General features: G+C 51.7%; 1 protein-coding gene across 5 annotated transcripts in view; it reads left to right on the top strand.

Annotated features, from left to right (window-relative positions):
- Positions 1-26,562, top strand: part of GLI2 (GLI family zinc finger 2) — a 352,993-nt gene that overhangs the window by 283,863 nt on the left and 42,568 nt on the right. The gene's annotated exons all lie outside the window — the stretch shown is intronic.

Here is a 26,562-nt window from a genome sequence, read left to right as displayed (position 1 = left end):
TGCCCTCTTTTTATATATTTATTATTATTTTTAAATAATGTTCTATTGTGTTTTCAGTGAAAATTTACGTATCAAGTTAGGTTCCCATTTGACAGTTTCTACACAAAGAGTTCAGTGACATTAGTTGCATTTTCCACAGTGCGTCAACATTCTCCTTAATTGCGTTCTGCTTGTTCCATTTCCAGTACTCTAGTTTCCTTGCCGCCTTATCTTCGCATCTTTGCTTTTGAGTAAGTGTTGACTTTTTGGTGTTGCGTAGGTGGTTTTCCTGCCCCTCTTCATCCCTCCCCACCCTCCCCCCCCCCCCGCCCCGGGACTTCTAAGCCCATAACTGATCTCAGTTTTCTTGGTCTTTTTGGTTAGGAGTCCCTGCGTAGTACAAATGGTTAATGTGCTTAACTCCTGACTGAAAGGTTGGAGATTCAAGTCCACTCAGAGGTACCTGGGAGGAAAGGCCTGGCAATCTAGTTCCAAAAAATCTGCCACTGAAAACTTTTGGAACTTGTTCTACTCTGAGGCACATGGGGTCACCGTGAGTCAGAACCGGCTCCATGGCAACTGCTATGATCGAAAGGCCTGGCCCCTCGCTGCCCCATCCATTCTGCTTCCAGAAAAGAGGCTAAAACCTTCTCCCCACCCCTGACATCTCTGCTACTCCCCACACCCACCCCGACACCCTCCAGATACCTGATCTGCTGCTCCTGCCCACTGTATACCAACACCAAGTTGCTGTTTGTGGTTGCCAGCCCACAACCTATCATGTTCCTTGGAGCCTCAGCAGTGCCTGATGCCCGGGTTGCCTGGGATGCCTCCCACCTGGCCACTTGCCTACAGATCCTCTGAGCCTCAGGGCGGCAGCCACCTTCTCCCAGGGGCAGTGTGATCCCCACACTAAGTGACTGCCCTTTCCCTGGAGTCTTACCATCTCGTTGGTCCTCTGCTCCACCCCATCACACCAGAATGATCTTTTTGGAAAAAAAAAAAAAAGATGTTTTTTGTAGAACAGTTTTAGGTTTACTAATTGTGCAGCAGGAGCCCTGGTGGCACAGCAGTTACGAGCTCGACTGCTAACCAAAAGGTCGGCAGTTCGAATCCACCAGCCACTCCCTGGAAACCCTGTGGGGCGGCTCTACTCTGTCTTATAGGGTCACTATAAGTTGGAACCGGCTTGATGGCAATGGGTTTGGTTTGTGTGTGTGTGTGTGTGTTTTTATTTTGCAGAAAGTATAGAGTTCCCATACCCCACCAAGAACATTACTTCTGCTATTGCATTTGTGGGATACATTTATCCTAATACTGATACGTTAGTATTTACTAAAGCCCATAGTTTATGTCAGGATTCACTCTTTGTGTTGTACAGTCCCATGACTTTTGACAAACGCATACCATCATGTGCCCACCTTCACATGTTACACAGAATAGTGTCGCTGCCCACACAGTGCCCTGTGCTCCACTCTCCCCTCCCCCGCCCCTGGCAACTGCTGATCTTCTCACTGTCTCTACAAAAACCAAAGCAAACCTGTTGCGACCGAGTCAATTCGGACTCACAGCCACCCTATAGGACAGAGTAGAACTGCCCCATAGGGTTTCCAAGGAACACCTGGTGGATTCAAACTGTTGTCGTTTTGTTTAGAAGCCAAGGTCTAAACCACTGTGCCTCCAGGGCTCCAACTGTCTCTAGTTCTGCCTTGTCCAGCTGTCATATGGTTGGGATCATACTGTATGAAGCTTTTCCAAACTGGCTTCTTTCTCTTAGCAATATGCATTTCAGGTTCCTCCATGTGTTTTGTAGCCTGATAGCTCATTTGTTTTTATCTCCAGATAATACTCCATCGTATGGATGTACCACAGTATACTACAAAGTCACCTCTTGAAGAACATTTGGATTTTATCCATATTTTTGCAGTTACGAAAAAACTGCTGTGAACATACCCGTGCAGGTTTTTAAGTAGACATGGATTTTCATCTCATTTGGTAAATACCTGGGAGCACGATCGCAGGGTTGTGTGGTAAGCCTGTGTGTAGACTGTCTTCCCGAGTGGCTCTACCGTCTGGCATTCCCACCAGCAGTGAGTGAGATTCCTGTTGCCCCACAGCCTCGCCAGCATTAGGTGCTGTCGGTGTGGTGTTTAGCCATTCTGATATGTGTGTGGTGGCATCTCATTGTTTTAATTTGTGATTCCCTAATGACATATGATGTCGAGCATCTTTTTCATATGCTTATGTACCATCTGTATATCTCCTTTGGTGAGGCATCTGCGCAGGTCTTTTCCCCTTTTAACCTGTGTTCACACCTGTTTCCCAGCAGGCTTTGGGCCTCTCTCTCAGTTCCCTGCCTGCAGCAGCCAGCATGTAATAGGTGTGCAATAAATATTTCTGAGCAGAGAACCCTCCCCAGGCACTCCACCTGTGAAGACAAGGCCTACCTCCTCTCCCATCCCTGAGCTAATGACGTCAATGAACACTTCCTGAGCACCCACCATTTCAAAGCTTTCTACTTGATCAGAAGCAGGTGTGATTGAGAAGGTGTCCCAGCCTTCAGAGAACTCCTGTTTCAGGACACGCATGGCCTTCCGAAGACAACAAATATGGGATTTTTCTTTTAGAAAATATATGTATTTTTATTTTTTAACTTTCTACTTTGAAGTAATTTCAGAGTTGCAAAAGTAGTACAAAGAATTCCAATATACCCTGTACACTCAAATCTTTAAAAAAAAAAAAAAAAACTAAACCCATTGCCATCAAGCCTATTCCAACCCTTAGCGACCCTGTAGGACAGAGTAGAACTGCCCCATAGGGTTTCCAAGGCTTATCAAAGCAGACAGCCACATCTTTTTCCTGTAGAGCAGCTGGTGGGTTTGAACCGCTAACCTTTTGGTTGACAGCCCAGCGCTTAACCCCTGTTAACGGGGCTTGTTAACATCTTACATAACCGTAAGCTGATACAATACTACTAACCTACAGATCTTATTCAGATGTGGTTGGTTGCCCGTTAAGGTCTTTGTTTCTTTTTCTGGTTCAGGATCACACAGTGCATTTAGTTGTCATGCATCTTTATTGTTGTCTTTAGGTGCAGTTGAGTCAGCTCTGACTCATGGCAACCTTATGCGTAACAGAACAAAACGTTGCCCTGTCCTGCCCCATCTTCATGACCGTTGGTATGCTTGAGTCCATTGTTGTGGCTTTGGTGGTAATCCGTCTCATTGAGGGCTTCCCTTGTTGTCACTGACCCTCTGCTTTACCAAACATGATGTCCTTTTCTAGCAGTTGGTCTTTCCTGATGATGTGTCCAAAGTAAGTGAGGCGAAGTCTTGTCATCCTCCTTTCTAAAGAGCATGCTGGTTGTATTTCTTCTAAGACAGATTTGTTCATTCTTCTGATATATTCATTATTCTTGCCAACACCACGGCTCAGACGTGTCTCTTTAATCACCTTTAACCCCAGATAGTTCCTTGGTATCTCTTTGTCTTTCATGACCTGGGCACTTTTCAAAAGTTACAGGCCAAGTTGCTTTATAGACTCTCTGATTTTGGTTTGCCTAATGTTTCCTTGTGATTATATTCAGACTATGCGTGTGTGGGGAATAAACCATAAAATCAATGCAAGCGTAACAAGAGGTACGTGGTGTCAGTGCGTCTCATTACGGGAGATAATTCAAATCACTTGGTTGAGGGACGTCTACTGGGTTTCTCCATGTTAAGCATTTTCCCTTGTAATTAATAAGTGTTTTGTGGGGTGATACTTTGAGACTATGTAAATATCCTGCTTCTCATTGTTTTCACTCACTAAGGAGCGCTGGTGGCACAAATGATTAACCACTTGGATGCCAACCAAAAGGTTGGCAGTTTGAGCCCACCGAGCGGCTCCATGGAAGAAAGCCCTGGCAATCTGTTTCCATAAAGATTACAGCCCAGGAAACCCCATGGGGCAGTTCTACTCTATCACATGGGGTCTCTATGAGTCGGAATGGACTCAACAGAACAATTTTAACATCCACAGCAATTGTAACATCCATTGTGATTCTTCCCAGAAATAGTAATTACAAGTATTTGCCAAATGGTGATTTTTCTATTCCTATATTCCTTCTATCAGTTGGAATTCTGCTGTAAGGAAGAGCTTTCCCTTCTCTCCCATTTCTTTCCTCATTTGAGTATTTCTTTATAGCTGTCTGGATGCATGGATATTTCTTTTATGCTTTGGGTTATAATCTGTTACTATCACAGTGTTGTTTAAATTGTCCCAGATTTGATCATTGGAAGTCTGCTCTTGGGCAGTGTGTTGGTGGCTCAGTGACACAAGGCCTGGACACAGCAGGTCTGCTGCGCGGCACTTCTTGTGAGGGGTGCCGGGGCTAGTCAGAGACGTGGGCCATGCTGAGAGCTCCACGGAGAGCACGTCCGGGCAGGTGTACATCACTACAGGTGAATGTCTCGGCTAACATCTCCCAATCACCGAGCTGCACTGACAGGGGTGGAAGAAGGCCCCAACACTAACGACTGCCATTTCTCATAATAACACTGAGTATGTTAACAGGCTTTGCTGCAAACACTTCACATGTTTAATCTCATTTAAGGTAGGCATGTCATATCATCTCTATTTTACAGATGTGGGAACCAAGGCAGTACAGAGAGGTTAAGTAACTATCAAGGTTGCTGACCCGGTGAGTTAGAAGAGTGCTACAGCCCCTGACCCTAGACCCTCGGCCACTCCCTGGCCTTTCTCGTGGGGCACATGATGGATCTGCCCCATTCCTGCCGAGAACCGCGCAGCCTTTGGCTAGGGCACCAGCCCCTAGGTCAGTGGTTCCCAGACTCTCTGGACCAGCAGCATTGGCACCCTTGGGCAGCCTGTTAGAAATGCAAATTTTCAGGTCCCAGCCCAGACCTGTTGAGCCAGACGCTCTGGGGTGGGGCCCAGGAATCTGTTTAGGGCACCTTTTAGGTGATGCTGATGTAGGCTCAGGAGTGAGAAGCTCCAGCGCTGAGTGAGGGAGGCCCCTGGGTGCCTTTCCTCCCTGGGCCATGGAGAGCCATGGGGTGTTCTTCTCCAGGCTTCACCCTTCACCAGCTCTGGGTTAGACACACTTCACACCCCCTCCCTGAGTCCCTTCCTCCTCATCAGTGAAGGGTGAGGATGGGTCAGTGTGTGCAGAGTGCTTGGAGAAGTGGAAGGTGGGTATGCAGGCAGCAGTGGGATGTGGCCAGGCTCCCACCTGAGGAGATGGCAGGGGTGGGGGAGGGGCACATCCCACCTGTATCTGCCACTGTCCTCCTGTCTGTCTCCTTAGCTGGACTTGATACCCCTGAAGGCAGCGCCTGAGTCTCCTGTGGCTCTGTAGCAAATTATCATAAACTCCGTGGCCGAAGACAACACACGTTTATTTTTAGACAGCTAAAAAAAAAAAAGTTTTTTTTTTTTCTGGAGGCCAGAAGTCGGAAGCAAGTCTAGACCTTCTAAAGTCAAGGTGTCTGCAGGGCTGGTTCCTTCTGGAGGCTCCAGGGAGGGATCTGTTTTCTCGCCTTTTCTAGCTTCTAGAGGTCTTCTGCGTTCCAGGGCTCAGGACCCCTTCCTCACATTACATTGCCTTTTCTCCCCTGCTGCCATGGTCACATCACCTGCTTCCTCCTTTGTAGAAGCTTCTTTGTCTCTGCTTCCCTTTTGTAAGAACTCTTGGGATTACATTCAGGTCCCACCCGGATAACCCAAGATAATCTCCCATCTCAAGATCTTTAATCACACCCACAAAGTGCCTTTTGCTATATAACTAATGTTGACACGTTTCAGGGATCAGGACCTGGATATCTGTAGGGTCGTTGTTCAGCTCCCCACAGGCAGGGACCATGACTGTCTCCTTTGGGATCACCAAGCCTCAGAGTGTGCCCTGCACCACACAGCAGACATAAAACAAAGCTAGTCAGTTATTTCTGGAGGGCCTGCACATGTGTGCAGCATTATTTAATTTCCTCCATTGCCCTGGGAGGCAGGGTATAAGCTGCATCTTACAAATCAAGACTGAGAGTCAGAGAGGCACCAGCCCCCGGTGTGTCACCCCTGTGAGGAAGGTCTGCTGGTTTCTGGGCAAGGATGGCTCTGGGGTGCAGACTCCTCTCTGAGCCCAGGAGGCTGAGCCCGGTTCACACCCTGGTGAGGCACCAGCACCCTGCATCCCAGAGCCCTGTGACATACCGCTTCTGCGGCTCCATGTCATTGTGGCAGAGTTGTCCCCGCCCAGCCAAAGGAGACAAATTGAGTGCCTAGCCTTGGGCTCTGGAAGGCCACCTCTTAGCCCCTTCTTCCCACCCCTTCTTTTGCCCCAGGTGGGAAGCAGGACAACATGGAGGAAAAATGGCAGCATGGCTCTGCTCTGTGACTAATGTGTCTGGGGCTGGAAGGGCCCCGACCCATTAAGACTGTGCTGTAGCTCACTCCTCCTTGCTGGCGCCAGATGCTCCAATTACACAAACGTTGCACAGTAAATGAGGTGCAGTGTCATCTCCTGTCAGCCTGTAGCCTGAGCGCCTGCCTGCTGCTTCGTGTCCAAGGCCCATAGCTCCACCCTACACACCTCACCCCCAACCCGCCCAGCTCACCACCTACCACATTCTGCTGCCTCTTCTCTACAGTCCCAGCAGCCGCCTGCTGGGCCCCAGGGCCCCCGTCCGCTCTCCTGATCCCACATGACCTCGTGGAGCCCTTGGCACTGCCCCAGGCAATTGTACTGCAGTCATGGCACCCGCCAGACACCTGGGCTTCAATTCATGAGCCTTGGGGGAGCTGATTAATGTTAATTAATAACCCTCAGTGTTCTCGTCTGTAAAAGGGAGTAATAATAATACCTACCCAATGCTCTGGGTTATTTTGAGAATTAAATGAGGTCATATAAGCACTGGGGCAGTAGTGGTTCAGTAGTAGAATTCTCGCCTTCCTAATCCCCCTTGATAACCCATTCACAGGCCTAGGCCCTGAATTCACCTAAATGACTCCAAAACCTATTCATAATCTCTGCTTGCTGAAGGGGTGAGCAGACAAGGTGGGGAGGAAACAGTTCCCACTTCTGTCCTCTTGCCTGGATCCATATTTGACTTCTGACATCTGTGACACCCAACACCAACACCCGCCTGGATTTTGGACCCGACCGTGGCTAGTTGCTCCCACGCAGACCCCTTTATCCTGAGCTGGGCTTGGCAGCTCTGCTCAGTGCCGAGGTCACAGCCCAACGCTGCCCTGCAAAACACAGGACAGAGAACAGCCCCTGCTGGGGACAGATGGCGCTGGGTCTTAGCTCTCAGCTTGTGCAAGGTTGGCACACTGGCCCTGGTTCCTTGGGAACAAGGGACCACCAGCAGGTGGGTGAGGACCTCCTCCTGCCATTGTCATTTACACACTCTGTCACGCACGTGTGTGACCCAGAGCCTCCTCAAGAGGGCTGCTGAGAATGTCCGACCCTCATCCCAGCAGCTGCTTATTAATGGGATGTTTAGCCCCCACGTCTGTGTGCCTTCCCTGAAGAAAGTAGTTTCTTGGCTGTTGCTGGCTGAGCTCACAGATTTTCCAGCCCAAGGAGATTTGGAGCTGGCTTGTTCCAAGGTCATTGTTTCGAGAACTCCACCGGCCCACCATGAGATTAACAACACAGCCCCCTGCCCTGCCGTGACTCATGCGCCCTGCCCTCAGCCGGCCACCAGTGGGGCGGAGAGAAGTGTGGCTATTTTCTCCTTTCAGTCTTGGCATAGCACACCAGGTTCACAACTCACAGGGAACTGGCTTTGTTTGAGTTTCACCAAGAAAGCTCTCCCTTGGCAGAGGGGCATCTTCTTTTCAGAGAGTTGTGGAGGACCTTCGAAGGGCTTGTTTCCTGAGCAGGGGCGGGCCCTAGCTGGGCTCCTGTGTGGCCCCTCTGGCTCTCCCCTAGTCAGGGCTGCTGGGGGGCCCAGTGTCACCCAGAGTGGCCTCTGCCCCTCCACCCCACTTGTGTCCAAGCTGCAGCTGACCGCTTCTTCAGAGCAAGTGGGTACAGGCAGACACATGGCACAGAAAACCCTGGGTCAAGGCAGTCTGTAGAAGTCCTGAGTGGCACAAACGGTTATGCGCTCAACTGCTAAACAAAAGGTCAGTGGTTAGGACACACCCAGAGGCACCTCGGAAGAAAGGTCTGGTGATCTCCTCTCGAAAGATCACGGCCATCGATGGGAACCAAATTTGCTGTGTAAACTTTCACCCAAAACACAATACATTATTAAAAAAGACAAAGAAAAAAAGATAACCAAACCCTGTTGCTGTTGAGTCGATTCCGACTCTTGGGGACACCATGACTCAGAATCAACGGCAACTTTTTGCTGTTATTGTTTTATATCAAGAGGACTCCCTCTGTGGCGCCAGCAGTTAGCACGTGGCTACTAACCAGAAGGTTGGAGGTTCTAGCCCAGCCAGAGGCACCTCAGAAAAAAAGCCTGATGATCTACTGGAGGCAGTTGATCAGGCAATGCTGCCACCTCTTGTGGCTGTCAGAGGAGTGAGTGGCATATAGATGGGAGCCCCTGGCTCACTGATGTGAGTGGCCCCAGCTCCCCATCAAGCAAGGCCCTTCTCTCTGGATGTAGGATGCTGGGGTCAGACTAAATGACATGCAGTAATATGAGCCTGTGACAGGTCCTCTGCATTGTATCACTTAATCCTTATGGACACCCTACAGGGAGGGCAGTATTAGCACTCCCGGTTTGTAAATGGGGAAACTGAGGCATGGGGTGGTCACCTGCCTTCTCTAGTGACATACTCCTAGCAAGCAGCACAGCTGGGACCTGAACCCAGGCAGTTTGACCCTAGAGGCCTCTGCCTGGCCCTGGCTCCTCCACTAAAGTTTCTCCCAGCTCTGAGAGCTCACATTCCTAACACCAGGCCCCTGCTCTGCTAAGTGGGACAGACAGCTCTTTTATAATGGAATCTGGCCTGTGAAAGTTTCTCAGGTCTTTGATCTGGGATGATTGCTGGCCCCTGGCAGGAGAGGCACTACTCTGTGCTAGCAAGAGAGCTCCCTGGTCACCTGGGGGCAGAGAGGAGTGGTCTGCAGCAGGGAGGGCATGCAGAGCAGGCGAGGACGGGGGACTACAGGTTCCTCCACTGCCCTGCAGTGCCCCCTGTCCTTTTGGGCCTTTCCTGTCCCACATCCCCAGGGTGCACAAGGGTTTAAATCCTAGCAGTGCACCTCCACCCTTTCCACGAGCCTCAGCTTCCCCATCTGTAAGTAGGGATGTAGGACCCCATATGGGGTTTTGAAGATGAGGTGAATGAGTGTACGTAAGGCACACAGAAGAGCACCTGGCACATAGCGAGTGCCCTACAGGCAGCTTCTCGTACCACGCTCCCGTTGCTCCCAGAAGGAACCCCACATTTCATGCCAGGGCCCTGCTGGGTAGGATCACATTCAGTCCTCGAGCAACCTAGAAGATGGGGGTATCCTCCCAATGATCAGACCCGAAAACCACATCACTCAGCTGGTAAGTGGGATCTGACCGCAAGGCTGACTGTCCTCAGAGAGGAAGGGAGGAAGTCTTAGTTATCTAATGCTGCTATAACAGAAATACCACAAGTGCATGGCTTTAACAAACAGAAATTTATTTTCTCACAGTTTAGGAGGCTGGAAGTCCAAAACCAGGATACTGGCTCCAGGGGAAGGCTTTCTCTCTCTGCCAGCTCTGTAGGAAGTCCTTGTCTCTTCGACTTACTTCCTGGTTCCTGAGAGATCTCCATGTGGCCTGGCATCTATCTTCCCCCATCTCTTCTTCCTTATTCTGCTTCTTTTATATTTTGTCAGAAACTGACTCAAGACATACCCTACACTAATCCTGCCTCATTAACATAACAAAGACAGCCCATTCCCAAATGGGATTATAACCACAGGCACAGAAGTTAGGATTTACAACACATATTTTACCCACTGCTGTTGAGTCAATTCCGACTCATAGCGGCCCTATAGGACAGAGTAGAACTGCCCCACAGAGTTTCCAAGGAGCGCCTGGTGGATTTGAACTGCTGACCTCTTGGTTAGCAGCTGTAGCACTTAACCACTACGCCACCAGGGTTTCCACACATATTTTAGAGGAAGACAATTCGGTCCATGACAGGGGGGCTCTTACCTCACTTCTAAGGGCTGTGGTGTGTTCTCCCTGCTGGCCAGCGTGGAAACAAAGCAGTGGTCAACACAAAGGGATTACTCACTGATAGCAGTTCAGGCATTGGGGGATAGACTGGTCTTTGAAGTGGGGGACCACTCACACTTCACAGTACCGGTTGTCCACTCTAGGTGAACAGATCCCCTTGTTGAAACTCATCCATTTATTCAGAATAATTCATCGTGGCTAGATTTGTCTGCAAGGGCCATTGCTTGGGCCACTCCTGCCAGCTTTAGTCCACATTTGTTGAGGGAACACATGAGCAGTGCCTTGCCCCAAGTCCCGCAAGCTTAGAAAATGCTGGTGCCATTGCTGCTGCTGCTGGCCTGACTCCTCCAGGCCCCCACCATTGCAGCTACCATGACATTCTTGATTATATGTCCTAGTGTCCATGGAGAGCAGACACGTTCCTGCCCCTGTCGTTCCAGCTGTGTTTCTGAAACGTGCACTTGACCCATGTTACCAAAGCAAAATAGAAAGAGTTTGGTGTTGCTTCACTCAGTCGGGGCGTGTTTTTAGCTCTCGGTGTCTGTAATGTGCCAGTCTTTTGCCGGGTGTTAGGGATACAGGAGGCACCACTGTGTTGCTGTCTACCCAGAGCTCCTGGCCTGCTGGGAGATGGGGAGGAATTGGGCAATTACAGGGTGGCATGTTGGAAGTAGGGGGCAGTGGTGGTTCAGCGGTAGATTCTCACCTTCCAAGGGGGAGACCCAGGTCGATTCCTGGCCAGTGCACCTCATGTGCAACTGCCACCCGTCTATCAGTGGAGGCTTGTATATTGCTACAAGACTGTCAGGTTTCAGCAGAGCTTCCAGACTAAAGATGGACCAGGAAGAAAGGCCTGGCTATCTATTTCTGAAAATCAGCCAATGAAAGCTCTCTGGATCACAACCAACTGACCTGCAACCTCTTGTGAAGATGGTGTGAGGCCGGGCTGTGTTTTGGCCCATTGTGCATACAGTTGCCATGAGCTGGGGGCTAGCTCAAAGGCAGCTAACAGCAACAATGCTGGAAGGGAGTTTGTGGGATCCCACAGCACCCAAGAAGCCAGAAATGGTGTGTTCATCAGCAGGAAAGCACAAGAGGACATCTTCTCCCTGATCCTACCTCCAGCCAGCAGCCAGCAGAGGGGAGCTCCACGACCTCCTTGGAGTCATTCCAGAAAAGGTTCTTCCCTCCCCGCAGACACCAGCGCCAGGATGAAGAAGGGGAAACCCTTTCAAAGTGCACACTGATGGCATCTAAAGCTTGCTTAAAATTATTAGCACACCCCCCTCTAAGCGGACATTTATCTAAACTTCCAGGAGCAGGCCATCTAGTGCTGACAGGCTTCCAGGAAGGGAAATTCCACACAGCACTCTGGCAATCCAGGCCAGAGTTTAAGAATCTTACTGTCACTGTGGAGCCTTTTCCCTGTGCTAGCCTGCCCTCCACCCAGACCTTTTTCACTCTTGGAGCCCTGCAGACAGAAGCCCAGACCCCTTTGCTTAAGCCTGGTAGACCCTCCCTTTACTGAAGGCCTCCCCTGCTCCTTCCTCAGCCACACCCACCCCAGACCACATCTCACCCCTATGCGTGGCCCCTCCGTCTAGCCCCCCTTGTTTGCCGTCTGATATGACAATCCCCCTCATAAAGCGGTGGCTTTCTGGAAGATTCAGCTCAGCTGTGCTCAGCCCAGGGCAGCTCCTATTCCAGATGAGGGCCTGACATAACCAGAGGTTAACGGGTGATGGCAGGTCACCCAAGAGGGCCCAGGCAGGCCCAGCTCCCCCAGGACCTCTTCCCCAGGCCCAGCTGTGTTCCTGCCCCACTGGACACGTCTATCAAATCCAAGGCCCCCAGCTTCCCCTACTCCGCACAAGTTAGGACTCTGCCAGGAAAAAAGCCTCCCTGATATTTCCTCTTGGCTTTGATGCCTTTTGATTTTTACATTTGGAAAAGCTGATAACCTTTCCTATCCTTCTGCTCTGAGGGGAGAAAAATGTGATAAAGGGTGGGCAATTGAGTTAACCGCCGTTAACTGTGTGGCTAGATCTTAACAAAGTCCATCTGTATGACCTTCTCTGAGGTGCAATTTTATAACCTAATTTCCCTACCAAAACATCAGTGTTTACTTAGTACGAAATCTGCTCTTTGTCAGCTGAACACAGTGATTTCTTTATTACAGCTCTGTGAGGGCGTGACAGCTGAGAGCCAGCGCCCGGCTCAGTCTGGTGGAGTGCCCGGGCCTGTAATGGGAACCGGGTGAGCGAAGGGTCGAGTGGATTGGATGTGTACACAGATGTGTGTCAGTGGACAAAGCTGGGGCCAGAGCCTGGGTAGCAGACAGATGGGGCAGCCAGGGTGAGCCCTCTGGTGATAAGGGAGGCTGTCATTGAACCCTGAAACGATTTCCAGCTGCCCACACAAAGTCCCCCAACCCACCCTGCAGCCATGCCGCTCCCCACCCCGTGACCCCCATCCACTCACTCAGCCAACTTCTACCCAGAGACCAGCTTCCTCTTGCCGTCCCTTTTTTTTTTTTGTTTTAAATAAGTTTACTGTAGTAAAATATATATAGGAACCCTGGTGGCCCAATGGTCAAGTGCTTGGCTGCTAACCGAAAGGTTGGGTATTCAAACCCACCCAGTGGCACTGCAAAAGAAACGCCGGGCAATCTGCTTCTGCAAAGATTATAGACAAGAAAACCCTATGGAGCAGTTCCACTCTATCACATGGGGTCACTATGCGTCAGAATTGACGGCATCTAACAACAACAACAAAATATATATTAACAACAACAAAAATATATATATAACAAAAAAATTGCCATTTTTAACTGCACAATTTGGTGACATTAATTACATTCACAGTGTTATACAACCATCATCGCTGTCTGTTTCCAAAAGTCTTTTGTCACCCCAGACAGACACTCAGTGCAGTTTAAATAGTTACTCCCTCTCCGCCTCCTCCCAGCCCCTGGTAACCTCTAATAAACTCTGATGGCTTTGCATTTACATACTCTGGGTATTTCATGTCAGTGGGATCATACAATATTGTCCTTTTGTGACTAACCTGTTTCACTCTGAATAATGTTTTCAGCGTTCATCCTTGGTGTAGCATCTATCAGGACTTTATTTCTCTTTAAAGCTGAGTAGTATTCCATTGTACGTAGGGACCACATTTTGCTCATGCACCCCTCTGTTAATGGGCACTTGGGTTGTTTCCCCGTTTCGGCTATTGTGAATAATGTTGCAAGGAGCGTTACTGTACACGTATCCATTTGAGTCCCTCCTTCCAGTTCTTTAGAGCATACACCCAGGAGTGGAATTGCCAGGTCATATGGTAATTCTATGTTTAACTTTTTGAGGAACCACCAAACTGTTTTCCACAGTGGCTGCACCATTTCATATTCCCGCCAACAATGAACAAGTGTTCTGATTTCCCCAGTCATCCTTTTTTAAAAATTTGGTCTTATTAAATATTACAGACATACAAAAGAATTAGGAAAGCATGTTTAAGATGTAAAATGACACACGGGCCCTCGTCCACTGGCCAGCCGTAGGACTGGGAACATGCTAGCTCTTTTGAGGTCCCATCTGGTCATCCAATATTCCACCACCTCCGAGCCCCACCCCCAAGCCTTCCCCCACCAAGTGTCATAAATGTTTTGTGCTTGGCTATTAACCTGAAGATTGGCAGTTCAAACCCACCCAGCAGTCCAGCAGTGCCGCAGAAGGAAGGCCTGGCGACTTGCTTCCGTGAAGACTACAGCCAAGAAAACCCTGTGGAGCAGTTCTACTCTGTAACACATGGGGTCACCATGAGTCAGAATCAACTTAGTGACCACAGGTTTGCATCTCGTAACAGTTTTACTTTATGTCTGATTCTCCAAACAATATGTTGTGTTAGTTTTGCTTTGTTATGCTTTACATAAATGGAATTGTTCTGTATGTCTTCTTTGGGAACTTTCTGCTTTACACGCCTGAGATCTGTCCCTGTTGATGCCTGTGGCTCTTAATCTGTTTATTCTCAGTGCTCTGCAGCAGTTTCTGTTGGTGGGCATTTGGGATGAGTTCGTTTGCTGTTTCGAACATTGCTGCTGTGAACACTCCTTTTCTGTCCTCTGGGCCCCATATACTTACTTTAGAGTAAGTCTACGTCTGGGAACAGGATAGCTGAATCAGACGGTAGATATTCACGGTTTAACTCTCTTAGACGATGCCAGACTTTGGCTGAGTGATCTCGCCAATATGCCAATACGCGCCTCCACCCACAGCGTTTTAAGCACTCAGTTTTCTCCACATCCCATCCACCAGTGTGATATTGTCAGTGTTTTTACCAAACAGTATCTCCCTGTGAACTTTGTTTCCTATTTCCCTCCTTACCGATGTCAATGAGCGCCCTTTCATATGTCCACTGGTCACAACATTTTCTGCTTGTGACATGCCTGCTCAGCAATTTTGCCTGTTTCTCTGAGGAGCTGTCTTCTTCCCACTGATCCAAATCAGCATTTCGTTTATTCTGACTAGTGATTCCATGGCTGGTCACATATATGGCAGATGTCCCTTCCCGGTTTGTGCCTGGTCCCTCACTCCCTTAGGGACAAGTGTGGATGAAGGGCTGCTCTTCCTGTCACCTCGTTGGGGTGGTCAGCACTGCCCTTACCATGTCCCTACGTGTTCTCCCGCTCCAGCCCCCTTCATTCCTACAGCCCCAGGACTTTCCTGGTACTCGCCCATAAGACCTGCCCTTTGCTCAGGCTCTCCTGTCCCTCAACACCTGGCCTCCACCTCTCACCACCTCCTTTCCCGTCAACTTTGTGGTGAGAGTCCAGGCCCAGCTCAGACACCACCTGCAGGAAGTTTTCTTAGATTTCCCACTGGATGAACGAATCCCTTCCTTCTCACCCGTCTTCGCCCCCAGCTCCTTGGGTACTGTTTGTAGGCCAGTCAGTTTCTGCTACCCCTCCACAACTCCAGAGGTCCTCGTGTGGTAGTTTGGCCCAGGCACCAACATGAGCTGCGGGGTCAGCAGGGCTGAGATTTCCTCAGCTTATACCAGACCTAGGCCCTCCGCCCAGTGGTGCCCCACCCAACGGCCTTGGCGTCCTTGGCCTTAGGGAATTCACGTGCTCTGCTGATACCTGTGCAGGTGCAGGTACAGGGCAGGCCCTGGGAGTGTCGGGCCCACCAGGCCAAGCTCTGGCGCGGCACCTGCCAGTCAGGTTTGTGACCACCTAGTCTACGAGTATAAGCTCCTGGGAGGGGGGTCCTGCTGAGTTATCTCAGATCCCCAGCTCCCCCTCCCCCAGTGCCGCCAGAGACAGTACTCGGGAATGCTGGTGAGGGACGTAGGGAGCAGGGCAAGAAGGAGTGACAGGAACTGTGGTCCGGGCTCTTGCTTATGGTTACCGCTTTTGGGGTATATCCTTCGCTGAACCCCCACATGGGCAGACTGCAGGACAGACACACAGGAACGGGTAGATTGATGCAGAAAACAAACTGGGCTCCTGTAGGGGGAGGGGGTGCTTCTCCCTTGTTTTCCAAAAAGAATCCACTGTACATCTCTTTAAAAAAGGAAACCCCCGAGTACATTTTTTAAGTGACTGAATTTCTGGAACTTTCTAAGCTAATTTATGGGAAATGTGGTAAGCAAGCTTTACAGTATATAGTTTCACATGCAAAAAGCAACAAGCAATCAAAATCAAAACCAACCAACAAAAAACCTGGAGAGGAGGCTGGATTCTCTTCTGAGGCCCTGAATGGAGCTGTGCTGGTGGAAGCAGATATTGGCCTGCCGCCTGCCGCCTGCCGCACCCTACCTTTAGGGAGCCGTAGCTTGGCAGGAGGGAGAAAGGACTGGGCGCTGCGGCAAGCCAGGGGTCATTGGAGCTAGTCAGTGGGCGCAGACAATGCCTGCCTGGTGTCTCTAAGAAGGTAGGTGCCAGCCCCAGGGTCCCTCCTCTGGCAGCTCAGCAACAGCAGAAGGGGTCACGCCCCGCACTTCCGAGCTCTGCCAACCCCACCCATGGCCCTGTGATCCTGGTGGGTGGTAGCATTTTGGCCCCAAGATAAAACCGGCCCGCACGGGCAACGGTCCCAGGGCAGGAGTTTGACGTGCCGGGGCTGTGTGCGAGGTGGAGCCACTATGGGAATCAGTGACCGTGTAATCCTGGCAGTGGGCGGGCGAGCACACCCCAGAGCCCTGGGAGCACGGGCCGGCACAGGACACAGCCCTCAGCACGCCCACCCCTGCTGAGAGCACCTGCCCTCGCCTGTACCTGCCGGCCTGTGCCCATGGACCAGACACAGCGGGCTGGGGCATCCCAAACTATAACATATCTGGGCCCTACTTTCTGAAATGTACAGATACTGAGGAAACGTGATGATATAATGATGGTGATGTTGCCACCTCCTGTGGGTCTGCTACACGCAGACACAATATGCTGTATTAGAGTCCTGGTGGCGCAGTGGCTAAGAGCTCAGGCTGCTAACCAAAAGGTCGGTAGTTTGAATCCACCAGCCACTCCTTGGAAACCCTATGGGGCAGATCTGCTCTGTCCTGTAGAGTAGCCATGAATCAGAATTGACTTGACAGCTGTAACAAGTTAGCATGAACCGGAAGACATAACACGACAGCATTTATTCTCTCACACTTCTGGAGGCCACAAGTCTGAAATGAGCATCACTGGGCCAAAGTCAGGGTATGTGTGGGGCCATGTGCCCTCTGGAGGTCTGGAAAGAGCCATTCCTTGCCTCTTCCAGCTCCTGGTGGCTGCTGGCCTCATGCCTTGTGGGCCCTGTCACTCCAGTCTCTGCATCTGTAGTCATTGCCTCTTCCTCCTCTGTGTGTATCATCTCTCCCTCCTCCTCTCTTATAGGACATCTGTAATGGCATTTAGGGCCCACACAGATAATCCAGAGTGATATTCTCATCTCAGAATCCTTAACTTCATCACGTCTGCAAAGACCCTTTTTCCAAGGAAGGTAACGTTTACAAGGTACAGCAATTAGGTTAGGACTTGGACTTACCTATGGGTGCTGTTATCAGTCCACTACAATGCCTTCCCTCTGCGTCTCGCTGCAAATTTGTAGGGCCACTGTCGTCGTTGTTTTACAGATGAGGAAACTGAGGTCCAGAGAGGCCACATGGCTTCACCCAAACCACACAGTAGCACTGGGCTGAGATGGAGCTCAGCCTTCAGGTACTAGTGCTGTGCTCCTCACTCAATGCTCTTGCCCGTTCGTTCATTCAGCAGACACATCCTGAGCGTGCTCCGTGTATCAGGTGGGTGCCGGGCCTGGTGCTGGGCAAGTGTACCTGCTCCTGGGGCTGCCTGTCCAGGGGGGAGACCGCCATGTGGGAGGTCGCTACATTATCAGTAGAGGTGGACCTGCTGAAAGAAGAGCTGCCTTCCACAGCAGCATCTCACAGGGGGCCTGGCCTCAGAGTGGGGCTGGAGGCATCCTGGTGAGCTGGCCCCCTGGGGAGAAGGCGGGGGTGGTTAACTGGGGAAAAAAGGAGCAGAGTAAGCTGTAGAGGAGAGGGCCATGAGTGATGGGCAGACAGTAAGGGCCAGAGGCTGTGAGACTGAGCACAGCCTGTCCCAAGGAGCAGAGAGGAAGCAATGGGGTTGGCACGCAGGGTGAGGAGGGGAGGGGCAGGTGGGCCACACAGGATGGGGGGGTCTCATTCCTCTTGTCACTGAGGCCATAAGTCTCCCCGAGAAACGGGCAGGAGGTGGAGCTTCAAGGCTCCGTAGCCACAAGCGACTGTCTGTCTTTCGCATCTCCAGTGGAGGCCTCTAAGCACCACAGCCTCGCTCCTAGTTTTCCAGTCCTGTGGTCTGGCCTCACCACGGTCATGTCATTGTCTCTTTGGACTCAGTAGTGCTAACTGCAAAACGGGATGCAAAGGGCCCTCTTCTACCTGTTTCTGGTGGTCCTACCTGCCCTGAAGGCCTCTGCACAGAGCTGTCAGAAGGAGCCTTGTTGGATCAGTGCTCCCTCCCCTGGCCCCCACCCCCAGGGGCAGTCTGGCTGAGCCAGCACCCCCCAGCTCTGGGCTGTTCTTGCCCAAGCATGGCACCATGGGTGGGACACGGGGTCCCCACCCACCCAGAGCCCCTAATCCCTGCACTTCCTTCTCTTCTCTCACTGCAGTGAAAAGAACATGTCTGCTCCTGCCCCGCGCCTCTGCTCAGGCTGTGATGCTGGTCAGAGTGCTTCCCTTCTGTCCCCCAGCCATTAGATCTTACCCTTCCAGCCCAGCGGAAGCTGCATGCCCTCAAGAACCTACCCCTAGACGTTCTAGCTCCCAGGGCAGGGCCCAGCTCTGGGGCATCTGGCCTGGTCCTCAGGCCTGGACAGGTTAGCCCTAACTCACATGTGGCCATGTAGGATTCTGATTGCCGTGGCCTTTCATTTGATCCCCCTCCAAAAATGTGTGCAGAAAGGCCTGGGATTTGATGTGGGAGGTGCATCTCTCTAAAGGGAGAGGTGGCGAGCAGTGCCGAGCACCTCCTGTTCCCAGGTGAAGCTGGGCACACTGTCCATTCTTCCCTCCTTACAGCTCACGCTGCCAGTTGTGGATTGGGCTGTGTCCCCCAAAATATGTGTCGGGGCAGTTCTACTCTGTTCTATAGGGTCGCTATGAGTCGGAATCTGACCTGATGGCAGTGAGTATGGGAATTTGGGAATGGGCTGTCTTTGTTATATAATGAGACAGGATTAGTATAGGATGTGTCTTGAATTAATCCCTTACAAAATATAAAATGAGCAGATAAAGGAAGGACAGATGGGTAAGATAGATGATACCAAGACACTTGGTGTCTTAGTCACCTAGTGCTATTATAACAGAAATACCACAAGTGGATGGCTTTAACAAAGAGAAGTTTATTCTCTCACAGTCCAGTAGGCTAGAAGTCCAAATTCAGGGCGCTGGCTCCAAGGGAAAGCTTTATCTCTCTGTCAGCTCTGGTGGAAGGCCCTTGTGGTGCATCTCAGCGCAGGAACCTCAGGTCCAAAGGATGCGCCCTGCTCCCGGCACTGCTTTCTTGGTGGTGTGAGGTCTCCCATCTCTCTGCTCGCTTCTCTTTTAATATCTCAAAAGAGACTGGTTTAAGACACTATCTAATCTTGTATAGCTCATCAGTATAACTGCTGCTAATCCGTCTCATGTCATCATAGTGACAGGATTTACAACACATAGGGAAATCACATAAAATGGTGGACAGTCACACAATACCGGGACTCATGGCCCAACTAGTTGGCAGATATTTTTGGGGGACACAATTCAATCCATGACACTTGGAGATATGCGAGGAACCAAGAAGTGGAAGCTAAAGAGACAAGGACCTTCCTCCAGAGCCGACAGAGAGAGAAAGCCTTGCCCTAGAGCCAGTGCTCTGAATTTGGTCTTCTAGCCTCTTAAACTGTGAGAAAATAAATGTCTGTTCATTAAAACCACCCACTTGTGGTATTCTGTTACAGCAGCACTAGATGACTGAGAGACTGCCCTTCTTGCAGGTCCTATTGCCCCATTCTGTGGCCAGGGACACTGAGGCTCAGAACAGACACACAACCGTGGTCCAAGATAAGTGTCAAAGCCATGATTCAAACCCAGATCTGCCTGGCTGAGAAGCCTGGGCTCTGCCCTGAGTGAGGGTGGCTCCCCTCAGCCTGCCCCCCAGGGTCGGCTTGAGGACCGCCTGAGGTGAGGGGTCTACAAAGGGATCCTGAGCCAAGGACAGGTTGAGGCAGAAGTGAGGCCCTCAGTCAATGGCGGCTGGGTGGTCCACTTCAGAGGCAAGAAGACTTGGCTAATCCTCTTGTGCCCTTACAGGCCTGCACCTTGGCAATCACCGCACTTCCTTGAGCCTCGGTGTTCTCACCTGTAAAGTGGAGGTGATAGAAAGTATCTGCTGAGGTGCTGAGTATGTTGGATGTAGTAAGTGTTCACCCAATCCTTCAGACTTCAACACAGAAGCAGCCAGGGGCAGATTAACCAGTAAACACGGTATGCACTGGCTTGCGTTGAGCAATTTACGCACGGGCTTAGTTGTGTTTCCTCGTTAATCTGTGGTGAGCCGTTTCGCCTGGGTTTCACCACAGCTTTGCCGGGGTAGGGGACAAGTGAAATTGTGCACTGTAGATTGGTGGGAAGGCACAGTTTTCGCCTGTGTGTACCTTGTTCACTGGGTAATCTGGCCCTGGCTTTGCCTTGGCAACGTCTAGTTAGACTACAACAGCATCCACCCAGTTAGGTCACAGCTAACTTTGTCCAGTCTCCCCTTTCTCCTATTCCTCTTTCTTTTTCCAGCCACCACCTTTGGGTCTGGCCCAGAAATTCCTCCCAGGGACTTTGCCAGGCCTCTTCCCTCTGCCAACAGGAGAGAGAGAGAGAGAAAGAGAAGCCCTTTCCTGGTCCTGCCCCAGCCTTCCAGAGAGGAGCAGCCATCCCGGCTGACAGGCCGGAGCAGACACTCAGAGGGCGCAGGGCTCCTCCACCGTGACAGGAGCGGCCATCTCGGCTGACAGGCCGGAGCAGACGCCCAGAGGGCGCAGGGCTCCTCCACTGTGACAGGAGCAGCCATTCCGGCTGACAGCCCAGAACAGACACTCAGAGGGCGCAGGGCTCCTCCACAGGGACAGGAGCAGCCATCCCGGCTGACAGGCCAGAGCAGACACTCAGAGGGTGCAGGGCTCCTCCACCGTGACAGGAGCAGCCATCCCGGCTGACAGCCCAGAGCAGACACTCAGAGGGCGCAGGGCTCCTCCACAGGGACAGGAGCAGCCATTCCGGCTGACAGCCCAGAGCAGACGCTCAGAGGGCGCGGGGCTCCTCCACCGTGACAGGAGCAGCCATTCCGGCTGACAGCCCAGAACAGACACTCAGAGGGCGCAGGGCTCCTCCACAGGGACAGGAGCAGCCATCCCGGCTGACAGGCCAGAGCAGACACTCAGAGGGTGCAGGGCTCCTCCACCGTGACAGGAGCAGCCATCCCGGCTGACAGCCCAGAGCAGACACTCAGAGGGCGCAGGGCTCCTCCACAGGGACAGGAGCAGCCATTCCGGCTGACAGCCCAGAGCAGACACTCAGAGGGCGCAGGGCTCCTCCACAGGGACAGGAGCAGCCATTCCGGCTGACAGCCCAGAGCAGACGCTCAGAGGGCGCGGGGCTCCTCCACCGTGACAGGAGCAGCCATCCCGGCTGACAGGCCGGAGCAGACGCTCAGAGGGCGCGGGGCTCCTCCACCGTGACAGGAGCAGCCATCCCAGCTGACAGGCCAGAGCGGACACTCAGAGGGCGCAGGGCTCCTCCACAGGGACAGGAGCAGCCATCCCGGCTGACAGGCAAGAGCAGACACTCAGAGGACGCGGGGCTCCTCCACCGTGACAGGAGCAGCCATCCCAGCTGATAGGCAAGAGCAGACGCTCAGAGGGCGCGGGGCTCCTCCACTGGGACAGGAGCAGCCATCCCAGCTGATAGGCAAGAGCAGACGCTCAGAGGGCGTGGGGCTCCTCCACTGGGACAGGAGCAGCCATCCCGGCTGATAGGCAAGAGCAGACGCTCAGAGGGCGCGGGGCTCCTCCACCGTGACAGGAGCAGCCATCCCAGCTGAGCTCCTGCCCAAGGCACCACTTCTGTCATCACTGCCACACTCATGTGCACACACACATACACTCACACATTCACACACATAATCTCACACACATTCACACTGACACACATTCACACTCATACTCACACATCGCACTCACGCATTCACACTCACATTCATACTCAGATTTAGAATCTCACATTCACACTCTCACACATTCACACTCACCCTCACGTTCATACTGTCACACATTCACACTCTCACATTGACATTCAAACTCACACATTCACACTCACACATGCACATTCATACTCACAGTTCACACTTCCACATTCACACTCACACTCATACATTCACTCACATATTCACACTCTCATTCACACTTTTAAACATTCACACTCCCATTCACATTCTCACACATTCATATTCATACTCAGACATGCACACACATATTCACACACTCATACATTCACACTCCCACATTCACACTCCCACGTTCACACTCTCATTCACACACACACATTCACACTTTCATACATTCACATTCATACTCCCATTCGCACTTACATTCACCTTCATACTCACACATTCACACTCCCACATTCACATACACTCACAATTCACACTCTCCCTCATTCACACACATTCACACTCACTCATTCACACACATTCACACTTTTACACATTCACATTCATACTCACACATTCACACTCACATTCATATTCATACTCACACTCAGTCACACTCACATTCACTGTCATACATTAACATACATTCACATTCATACATTCACACTCATACATTCACATTCACAGTCACTCACATTAACATGTACACACTCATACCCCCACATTCACACTCCCACATTCATACTCACATATTCCCAGTCACACGTTCACACTCTCATACTCACACATTCACACTCACTCTTACGTTCGTACACATATTCACACTCTCACATGCACACATTCATTCATTCTCACATTCACACTCAAGCATGCATTCACACTCTCACTCCCTCTCACACTCACTCACAATCACACAGGAGGCAGCAGGGCTGCAGTTGGCTGTTCCTCTTACCCAGAGCCCCTGTTTGTGCCTCACGTTCAGACGTGAACGGCCAGCACAGCTGCCCTCCGCAGCCTCAGCGGCTGTGAGCAGGACGTCAGGGGCCTCTCCTACAAACCTGCAGGGTGGAGGGTAGATAGCCTGAAGCGCCGTGGCTGAGGTCTGTCTTGCAGGTCGCCAGGCCTGGATCACTCTGGCAGTGGGAGGCTGTATTAGTCAAGGCTTCTTCAGTTGCCCCCCAAAAAAACCCACCCACTGCTGTTCAAGTCGACTCTGACTCACAACGACCCTAAGACAGAAAAACTCAGCACAAACTGGTTTAAACAAACAAAAGAAGAAAAATGCATTGGCTCCAATAACAGAAAAAGCCAAAGGTGATAGCTTTAGGCAAGGCTCAAATCCGGAACGCTCAAAGGTCTCAAATCCGGAATCTGGTTCTCCATCTGTCAGCTCTGCTGTTCTCTGTGTCCTGTTTATTCTTCATGCTTCATTCTATCAGCTGAAGAACCCCTGTGAACAGGGAGCCCTCCTTTCCCAAAGATGCCAGCCAGAGCTGCTGTTGTGGGCACATGCTCCTCTGTGAACCCAGCACGATGACTTGGATATGGAGTGCTCTGATCAGCTGGGCCAGGGTCACCACCCACCCCTAGAGCAGACGGGGAAGTAGGTTCCGTACAGCCCCAGCCTGAAGCTGTCAGTGGGCGATGCTCCTGTCCTCCCCAGCACACGCGTACACATCATCCCTGCAAGAGCTGCTTCCGTCCTCCGGAATGTCCTTCCTCGTTAACCCTTGTTCATCCCTCAGGGCCCAACCCAGTGTCCCCTCCTCTGAGAAACCTTTGTTCACACTTGCAGGTAGTGTTAGGGGCCTGCCCTTCTGCTCTAGCCCTTGTCACACTGCCTGCTGCTTGCCTGGTTTGTGGGTCTCCTCTTCCACCTGGCCTCTGAGCTCTCTGCAGGGCCCTGGACACAGCTAGTGCTTAGGGCAGCTTTGCCAGGAATATGATGAAGTACAGGCTCAGATGAACCCAGAGCTGGACTTTCAGGGGAAAGGCAGTGCAGAGGGGCAGTGTGCAGCCTGAGTAGCTTGCTGAAGGCCGGGCTCTTCTGGGCCTGCTGTTATGGCCTGAGTATGTGTGCACACACATGTGTATGCATGACACATGAGGCTGTGGCCACCTTTTAAAATGAGCTTCCACAGCTGACACCCCCCCTCACCCCGCGCCTTGTCCTCAAGGCTTCCTGTTCGAGTCTGCCCAGTTGTCAGAATTCAAGGCCTGGACAGGTCACACTTAGACCAGGTCAGAGCCCCTGCCGTACAATGTGTGGAAGCAGGAAAAGAAAGGGAGGCTGCGGCTGAGGTCGACCAGAAGCAGCGGCTCTGATTTCACCAGCAGACTCCTTTCCTGGTGAGGTCCCCACGGCCTGGTCCGCTGTCCACCTGCACTGGCGGGACCCAGCCCACACAAGACTCTCAGCTGGGCTCAAGGATGGGGCCGAGCATCCATGAAAGAGACGCTCTGGTCCCCAAAGGACCTGCTTTGTGAGTTGTGTGTGTTTGAAGTTCTGCCATTTGAGATTCATTCCTTTGGCTTTATTTGGTTTGTCAAAATGATATCTTGAAGCACTTGTACCCCCGGATCCATGTCAGTCATTCACATCACAACATCAGAGCCCCAGTTCCTTTCCAGAACAGGATTGGATTGTGGGGTGGTGGGGTAAAGGTGGGGGTGAAGGCAAAAGAGAGCTGAAACGGGGTGGGAAAAATCTGTCCCCTCACCGTCCCTCTGGTTGTCAGGTGTTGCCCGGGCCTCCACTCCCCAATCCTGTACCTAGCCCCAGAGCTCTGCTCGCAAAGAACCAAGAGTCATCAGGAGCATGCACTTCCTTGCTGAGCAGGTGGGCCCAGGATCTGGCCCAGACACACCTGGGATGGCGCTGTGGTCCCACCACCTGCTGTCTGAAGGGTCTTGCCCCCCGGGTGTGTTCTTCTCTGTAAAATGGGTGTAAAGTGCCTACCTTGTGAATGTTTTGTTTTGATTAAAAAGGCAATCCGTGTGTATAAGAGCTGGCATACAGCTCGTCCCCTTGAGGGATGCCAGGTGAGGGCACAGCTGTGATCTCAGGGGCCATGAGCAGAGGGCACATCTAGTGAGGCTTCCAGGAGGAGGTGTCTGGACAGGTATACAGGGCTCTGTAGGCTGATGGGCCTGTCGTCTTGGGTCTTGGGTGTCCAGATCAGCAGACGCCCACACTCTAAACTACCCTGTGACTAGGAAGGGACGGGAAGGGAGCTAGGGTGTGTTAACCCCTCCTGTGTGCTCTGCACTGGTCTTTTTGTCCCACTCTGGTGGGAACCAGAGACAGCACCCTGGCCAGGGCCACACTGCTAAGTGAGAAAACGAACCAGCCTGTCTGGTCCAACAACCAGTGCTCTCAAGGGCAGGCGGTGCCTAGATGCAGGGTCCTGCCTGCTGTCTCCAAGCCTTGGCTTCCTCCGAACAGGCTCTGTAATCCAGGCCTGCTCTGCACCTGCCGAGAAGAGCCTGTTCAGCATCATGTCAACACACACGCTTCCACTAACAGACAGGCAGTGGCAGTGCTTGAGGTGCGTTGGTCAGGATTTGAACCCAGGTCTTCCCCACGGAAGGTAAAAATTCCAAAACTGGCCACCCATGACCTCACCTTGCAGGTGCACTGCCCTCTAAAGGTAGCGTTGTTACAATCACATGTTCCATAGGCTCCCTCATGCCCAGCTCAGTGCCTGGCACAAGAAATGCTGCCACCCATGGATTCAGAAAGTGCTCTGAGCCCCTGCAGGATGCCCATTCCTGGGCCAGGTGCTGAGAGTGCAGAGATACAGACACACCCTGCTCTGAGCAGACCCCGTTACCCTGGGACATGAGTGGCAAACCAGAGATGGAACAGGGCTCCATGGGGCAGCAGGGAGGAGGACACTCATGCCAGGGGAGGGGGCCTCGGGGGGAGGGGTGTCACAAAGGAGAGACCTTGACCGGGACTTAAAGTGATGAGAAGGAATTTGCCCAATGAGGCACCGATACAGGAAAGCATTCGAGGCCAAGGCTCAACTTGGGCAAAAGCACAGGAGCGTGAATGTGGCCTGGCAGCCTCATTGAACAGCCACGGCCACAGCAGTCACATCTGCAAAGGCTAGAAAATGTCATAGCAACAGCCTTCGGGCGAGTGGGGAGTTGGTGCAATCCAGGTGTTAAGACATCTGCATGTCACCTGTTCAGGCCCTGCTTTTACTGTACTGTAGGCAAGATTCTCATGTGCTACTGAATGTTCTTAGTAACCGTCTCTGGTTTGCTCCAGCCACGAGGACAAGTCATTCCCTCCCTGTAGTAACCAGTTCTGACAGCATCTTGCCACACAACCACACAAATCAGATGGAAAGACCTGATCACTGATTAGCTGTCTAAGGGCTTCCGGGCACTTCTGGGTTTTGCTCTCCAAGTATGGCACTACTGCTGTAATAATTAACCAAAACCAAACCCGTGGCTGTCGAGTTGATTCCAACTCACAGCGATCTTATAGAACAGAGTAGAACTGCCCCATAGGGTTTCCAAGGAGCAGCTGGTGGATTGGAACTGCCAACCTTTTGGTTAGCAGCTGAGCTCTTAACCACTGCGCCAGCAGGGCTCCACAGCTGTAATAGTAGCTGGCATGTATTAATGCCCGCTCGGTCTCAGACACGGTTCTGGGGACTTTCATCCTCA

The sequence above is a fragment of the Elephas maximus genome, chromosome 6, assembly GCF_024166365.1.
Source record: "Elephas maximus indicus isolate mEleMax1 chromosome 6, mEleMax1 primary haplotype, whole genome shotgun sequence".
Classification (NCBI taxonomy): Eukaryota; Metazoa; Chordata; class Mammalia; order Proboscidea; family Elephantidae; genus Elephas; species Elephas maximus.
Note: the sequence above shows the minus strand (reverse complement) of the source record. Positions and strands in the feature narration are given on the sequence as shown.